Here is a 7454-nt window from a genome sequence, read left to right on the forward strand (position 1 = left end):
TTTAAACTTCTTCTTGAACACTGATCTGAAATTATAATTTTCAAATAATCATTCTTTATGCTCAGATTTTGCTTATTTCTCTGTGGTCTTTATCACAACTTTTTCACCCCATACATTGAGCTAACATTCCACCCTCAGATTTATTTCTAAATCCAAAATTTTTCTAATGGCTCCTTTCATATTTATCTGCCCATTTCCAATATCTTAGGATTTCATGTCCTCCTCTGCATCCATTCATTTTTTTTAAATTTTCTGCAAAGATTCTTCTTAATCTTTCATCCTTAAATCCTTTGTTTTTAACATTTTTCCTGCCCCTTTCTGCTACTATGACATTTTCAATGATGACCTGGCAATATTTGAGAAGTGAAGTAAACACATTTTTGTTAGATTAAATCAGACTAAAACGAAACAGGTTGCTATTTATTATAAGCAGTAGTACTGAAGTTTTACAAGGTCTTCACTGATTGGTTGAAATTCAACATTAGGGAATGTCAATGTAGCAAATGTTGCAAGCTGATGATTGGTCAGTTTTGCTTGTGTTGGTCTTTCCCTGTTGTCTTTGTAACAACAACACAGAGTTTCCAGCATTGGTTAGACCAATGTAGCGCAGCTTTAAGAATAATTGGAATTGGGCAAGGACACAAGATACAAATTAATAAATACCATGACATAGTCAGTGGACAGAGACTTCATCTATAATTTCCAATGTACCTAGATAGTTTATTTTTTATATGAACTCGGCTTTTTGTTTTGTCGATCTTGTCCCCTCTATAATCATGCCCTTGTGGATTGTCATGAGAGGTAACTTTTTGTGCGAGGCAAACTAGAAGTTCAGAAATATTAATTGCTTTTTGTCATTGTCTTAGAAACAAAGTTATTCTTATTAGAAATAAAAGATTCTTAAAGATTTGCTACCTGCACAAAACTTCAATCTCTAAGAAGGGTGACATTTTTGATTAAGAAGAAGACTTGATTATTGAAAAATTACACTTTAATAGAATGAAATCTTTTTCTTTTTACTTTTCTAATATTTTTTTTCTAATTTCCACGACTGTTGTTCTCTGTTGGCCTGTTGTAAACCATTCTACCCTTCTATATTTTTTATATTAGAAGATGTATTTTGTCCTCTCTTCTCACAATCACAATAGAAGACTGAATAATAATTTCTACAGACCTTCAAGCCACCGTAGTCTCAATTTCTCTAATGCTACCTTCTCGTTAACTCGTTTCTTAAAGATTTGCTACCTGCAGAAAGCTTTAGTTTCTAAGAAAGGTTACATTTTTAATATAACAAGGACTTGATGGTTGAAAAGTTAGTAAAATTGTTTTACTTTCACAGAACGACATCTTTTCGTTGATACATTTCTAATAATTTTTTTTCTAATTTCTGCGACTGTTGTTCTACCTTGGTCTGTTATAAACCATTTTACCCCTCTTTTCTTTTTTATAATTGAAGATCTATTTTGTCCTTTCTCCACACAAGCTTCCAAAAGAAGACTGAATAATAATTTCGACAGACCTTCAAGCCACCGTAGTCTCAATTTCTCTAATGCTACCTTCTCGTTAACTCATTTCTTAAAGATTTGCTACCTGCAGAAAGCTTTAGTTTATTAAAAAGGCTACATTTTTGAACACAACAAGGTCTTGATGGTTGAAAAGTTAGTAAAATTGTTTTACTTTTGGAGAACGACATCTTTTCGTTTATACATTTCTAATATTTGTTTTCTAATTTCTGCGACTGTTGTTCTACGTTGGTCTGTTATGAACCATTTTACCCCTCTTTTCTTTTTTATAATTGAAGATCTATTTTGTCCTTTCTTCACACAAGCTTCCAAAAGAAGAATTAATAATAATTTCTACAGACCTTCAAGCCACCGTAGTCTCAATTTCTCTAATGCTTCATTCTCGTTAACTCATTTCTTAAAGATTTGCTACCTGCAGAAAGCTTTAGTTTCTAAGAAAGGTTACATTTTTGAACACAACAAGGACTTGATGGTTGAAAAGTTAGTAAAATTGTTTTACTTTTGGAGAACGACATCTTTTCGTTTATACATTTCTAATATTTGTTTTCTAATTTCTGCGACTGTTGTTCTACGTTGGTCTGTTATGAACCATTTTACCCCTCTTTTCTTTTTTATAATTGAAGATCTATTTTGTCCTTTCTTCACACAAGCTTCCAAAAGAAGAATTAATAATAATTTCTACAGACCTTCAAGCCACCGTAGTCTCAATTTCTCTAATGCTTCATTCTCGTTAACTCATTTCTTAAAGATTTGCTACCTGCAGAAAGCTTTAGTTTCTAAGAAAGGTTACATTTTTTAATACAACAAGGACTTGATGGTTGAAAGTTATTAAAATTGTTTTACATTCAGAGAACGACATCTTTTCGTTTATACATTTCTAAAATTTTTTTATAATTTCCACAACTATTGTTCTCTGTGGGCCTATTATAAACCGTTTTACCCCTATATTCTTTTTTTATATTTGAAGATGTATTTTCTCCTCTCTTCTCACAAGCCTCCAAAAGAAGACTGAATAATAATTTTTCCAGACCTTCAAGCCACTGTAGGCTCAATTTCTCTAATGCTACCTTCTCGTTAACTCATTTCTTAAAGATTTGCTGCCTGCACAAAGCTTTATCTCAAAGAGGGGTTACAGTTTTGAATGAGACAATGACTTGATGGTTAGAAAGTTAGTAAAATTGTTTTACTTTCAGAGAACGACATCTTTTTGTTTATTTATTTCTAGTAACTTTTTCTAATTTCCTCTACTATTGTTCTCTGTGGCCCTATTATAAACCATTTTACATCTCTTTTTTTTAAAAAAATTTGAAGATGTATTTTGTCCTTTCTTCTCACAAGCCTCCAAAAGAAGACTGAATAATGATTTTTCCAGACCTTCAAGCCACTGTAGGCTCAATTTCTCTAATGCTACCTTCTCGTTAACTCATTTCTTAAAGATTTGCTGCCTGCACAAAGCTTTAATCTCTAAGAGGGGTTACAGTTTTGAATGAGACAATGACTTGATGGTTAGAAAGTTAGTAAAATTGTTTTACTTTCAGAGAACGACATCTTTTTTTTTATTTATTTCTAGTAACTTTTTCTAATTTCCTCTACTATTGTTCTCTGTGGCCCTATTATAAACCATTTTACATCTCTTTTTTTTAAAAAAATTTGAAGATGTATTTTGTCCTTTCTTCTCACAAGCCTCCAAAAGAAGACTGAATAATGATTTTTCCAGACCTTCAAGCCACTGTAGGCTCAACTTCTCTAATGCTACCTTCTCGTTAACTCATTTCTTAAAGATTTGCTGCCTGCACAAAGCTTTAATCTCTTAGTAGGGTTACAGTTTTGAATAAGACAAAGACTTGATGATTGAAAAGTTAGTAAAATTGTTTTACTTTCAGAGAACGACATCTTTTCGTTTATTTATTTCTAGTAACTTTTTCTAATTTCCTCTACTATTGTTCTCTGTGGCCCTATTATAAACCATTTTACATCTCTTTTTTTTAAAAAAATTTGAAGATGTATTTTGTCCTTTCTTCTCACAAGCCTCCAAAAGAAGACTGAATAATAATTTTTCCAGACCTTCAAGCCACTGTAGGCTCAATTTCTCTAATGCTACCTTCTCGTTAACTCATTTCTTAAAGATTTGCTGCCTGCACAAAGCTTTAATCTCTTAGTAGGGTTACAGTTTTGAATAAGACAAAGACTTGATGATTGAAAAGTTAGTAAATTTTTTTACTTTCAGAGAACGACATCTTTTTGTTTATTTATTTCTAGTAACTTTTTCTAATTTCCTCTACTATTGTTCTCTGTTGGCCTTTTATAAACCATTTTACATCTCTTTTTTTTTTAAAAAATTTGAAGATATATTTTGTCCTTTCTTCTCACAAGCATCCAAAAGAAGACTAAATAATAATTTTTCCAGACCTTCAAAGCCACTGTAGGCTCAATTTCTCTAATGCTACCTTCTCGTTAACTCATTTCTTAAAGATTTGCTGCCTGCACAAAGCTTTGATCTCTTAGTAGGGTTACAGTTTTGAATTTGTTAAAGACTTGATGGTTGAGAAGTTAGTAAAATCGTTTTACTTTCAGAGAACGACATCTTTTCGTTGATACATTACTAATAATTTTTTTCCAATTTCCACTACAATTGTTCTCTGTGGGCCTGTTATAATACATTTATCCCCTTTATTCTTTTTTTATATTTGAAGATGTATTTTCTCCTCTCTTCTCACAAGCCTCCAAAAGAAGAATGAATAATAATTTCTACAGACCTTCAAGCCACCGTAGTCTCAATTTCTCTAATGCTACCTTCTCGTTAACTCATTTCTTAAAGATTTGCTACCTGCAGAAAGCTTTAGTTTCTTAAAAAGGCTACATTTTTGAATACAACAAGGACTTGATGGTTGAAAAGTTAGTAAAATTGTTTTACTTTTGGAGAACGACATCTTTTTGTTTATTTATTTCTAGTAACTTTTTCTAATTTCCTCTACTATTGTTCTCTGTTGGCCTTTTATAAACCATTTTACATCTCTTTTTTTTTAAAAAAATTTGAAGATATATTTTGTCCTTTCTTCTCACAAGCATCCAAAAGAAGACTAAATAATAATTTTTCCAGACCTTCAAAGCCACTGTAGGCTCAATTTCTCTAATGCTACCTTCTCGTTAACTCATTTCTTAAAGATTTGCTGCCTGCACAAAGCTTTGATCTCTTAGTAGGGTTACAGTTTTGAATTTGTTAAAGACTTGATGGTTGAGAAGTTAGTAAAATCGTTTTACTTTCAGAGAACGACATCTTTTCGTTGATACATTACTAATAATTTTTTTCCAATTTCCACTACTATTGTTCTCTGTGGGCCTGTTATAATACATTTATCCCCTTTATTCTTTTTTTATATTTGAAGATGTATTTTCTCCTCTCTTCTCACAAGCCTCCAAAAGAAGAATGAATAATAATTTCTACAGACCTTCAAGCCACCGTAGTCTCAATTTCTCTAATGCTACCTTCTCGTTAACTCATTTCTTAAAGATTTGCTACCTGCAGAAAGCTTTAGTTTCTTAAAAAGGCTACATTTTTGAATACAACAAGGACTTGATGGTTGAAAAGTTAGTAAAATTGTTTTACTTTTGGAGAACGACATCTTTTCGTTTATACATTTCTAATATTTGTTTTTTAATTTCCACGACTGTTGTTCTCTGTTGGCCTGTTATAAATCATTTTACCCCTCTATTCTTTTTTATATTTGAAGATGTGTTTTGTCCTCTCTTCTCACAAGCCTCCAAATAAAGACTGAATAATAATTTCTACAGACCTTCAAGCCACTGTAGGCACAATTTCTCTAGTGATACCTTCTCGTTAACTCATTTCTTAAAGATTTGTACCTACAGAAAGCTTTACTTTCTAAGAAAGGTTACATTTTTGAATACAATAAGGACTTGCTGGTTGAAAAGTTAGTAAAATTTCTTTCCTTTCGGAGAACGACACCTTTTCGTTGATACATTTCTAATACTTTTTTTCCAATTTCCACGACTGTTGTTCTCTGTTGGCCTGTTATAAATCATTTTACCCCTCTATTCTTTTTTATATTTGAAGATGTGTTTTGTCCTCTCTTCGCACAAGCCTCCAAAAGAAGACTGAATAATAATTTCTACAGACCTTCAAGTCACCGTAGTCTCAATTTCTCTAATGCTTCATTCTCGTTAACTCATTTCTTAAAGATTTGCTACCTGCAGAAAGCTTTAGTTTCTAAAAAAAGGCTACATTTTTTAATACAACAAGGACTTGATGGTTGAAAAGTTAGTAAAATTGTTTTACTTTCAGAAAACAACATATTTTCATTTATACATTTCTAATATTTTTTTTCTAATTTTCACGGCTGTTGTTCTCTGTTGGCCTGTTATAAACCATTTTGCCCCTCTATTCTTTTTTATATTTGAAGATGTATCTTGTCCTCTCTTCTCACATGCCTCCAAAAGAAGACTGAATAATAATTTGTACAGACCTTCAAGCCACTGTAGGCACAATTTCTCTAATGCTACCTTCTCGTTAACTCATTTCTTAAAGATTTGCTACCTGCAGAAAGCTTTAGTTTCAAAAAAAGGCTACATATTTGAATACAACAAGGTCTTGATGGTTGAAAAGTTAGTAAAATTGTTTTACTTTCACGGAACGACATCTTTTCGTTTATACATTTCTAATATTTTTTTTCTAATTTTCACGACTGTTGTTCTCTGTTGGCCTTTTATAAAACATCTTGCCCCTCTATTCTTTTTTATATTTGAAGATGTATCTTGTCCTCTCTTCTCACATGCCTCCAAAAGAAGACTGAATAATAATTTCTACAGACCTTCAAGCCACTGTAGGCTCAATTTCTCTAATGCTACCTTCTCGTTAACTCATTTCTTAAAGATTTGCTGCCTGCACAAAGCTTTGATCTCTTAGTAGGGTTACAGTTTTGAATTTGTTAAAGACTTGATGGTTGAGAAGTTAGTAAAATCGTTTTACTTTCAGAGAACGACATCTTTTCGTTGATACATTACTAATAATTTTTTTCCAATTTCCACTACTATTGTTCTCTGTGGGCCTGTTATAATACATTTATCCCCTTTATTCTTTTTTTATATTTGAAGATGTATTTTCTCCTCTCTTCTCACAAGCCTCCAAAAGAAGAATGAATAATAATTTCTACAGACCTTCAAGCCACCGTAGTCTCAATTTCTCTAATGCTACCTTCTCGTTAACTCATTTCTTAAAGATTTGCTACCTGCAGAAAGCTTTAGTTTCTTAAAAAGGCTACATTTTTGAATACAACAAGGACTTGATGGTTGAAAAGTTAGTAAAATTGTTTTACTTTTGGAGAACGACATCTTTTCGTTTATACATTTCTAATATTTGTTTTTTAATTTCCACGACTGTTGTTCTCTGTTGGCCTGTTATAAATCATTTTACCCCTCTATTCTTTTTTATATTTGAAGATGTGTTTTGTCCTCTCTTCTCACAAGCCTCCAAATAAAGACTGAATAATAATTTCTACAGACCTTCAAGCCACTGTAGGCACAATTTCTCTAATGATACCTTCTCGTTAACTCATTTCTTAAAGATTTGTACCTACAGAAAGCTTTACTTTCTAAGAAAGGTTACATTTTTGAATACAATAAGGACTTGCTGGTTGAAAAGTTAGTAAAATTTCTTTCCTTTCGGAGAACGACACCTTTTCGTTGATACATTTCTAATATTTTTTTTCCAATTTCCACGACTGTTGTTCTCTGTTGGCCTGTTATAAATCATTTTACCCCTCTATTCTTTTTTATATTTGAAGAAGTGTTTTGTCCTTTCTTCGCACAAGCCTCCAAAAGAAGACTGAATAATAATTTCTACAGACCTTCAAGCCACCGTAGTCTCAATTTCTCTAATGCTTCATTCTCGTTAACTCATTTCTTAAAGATTTG

This window comes from Rhopilema esculentum, chromosome 11 (genome assembly GCF_057945365.1).
Source record: "Rhopilema esculentum isolate cy_ngs chromosome 11, ASM5794536v1, whole genome shotgun sequence".
NCBI lineage: Eukaryota > Metazoa > Cnidaria > Scyphozoa > Rhizostomeae > Rhizostomatidae > Rhopilema > Rhopilema esculentum.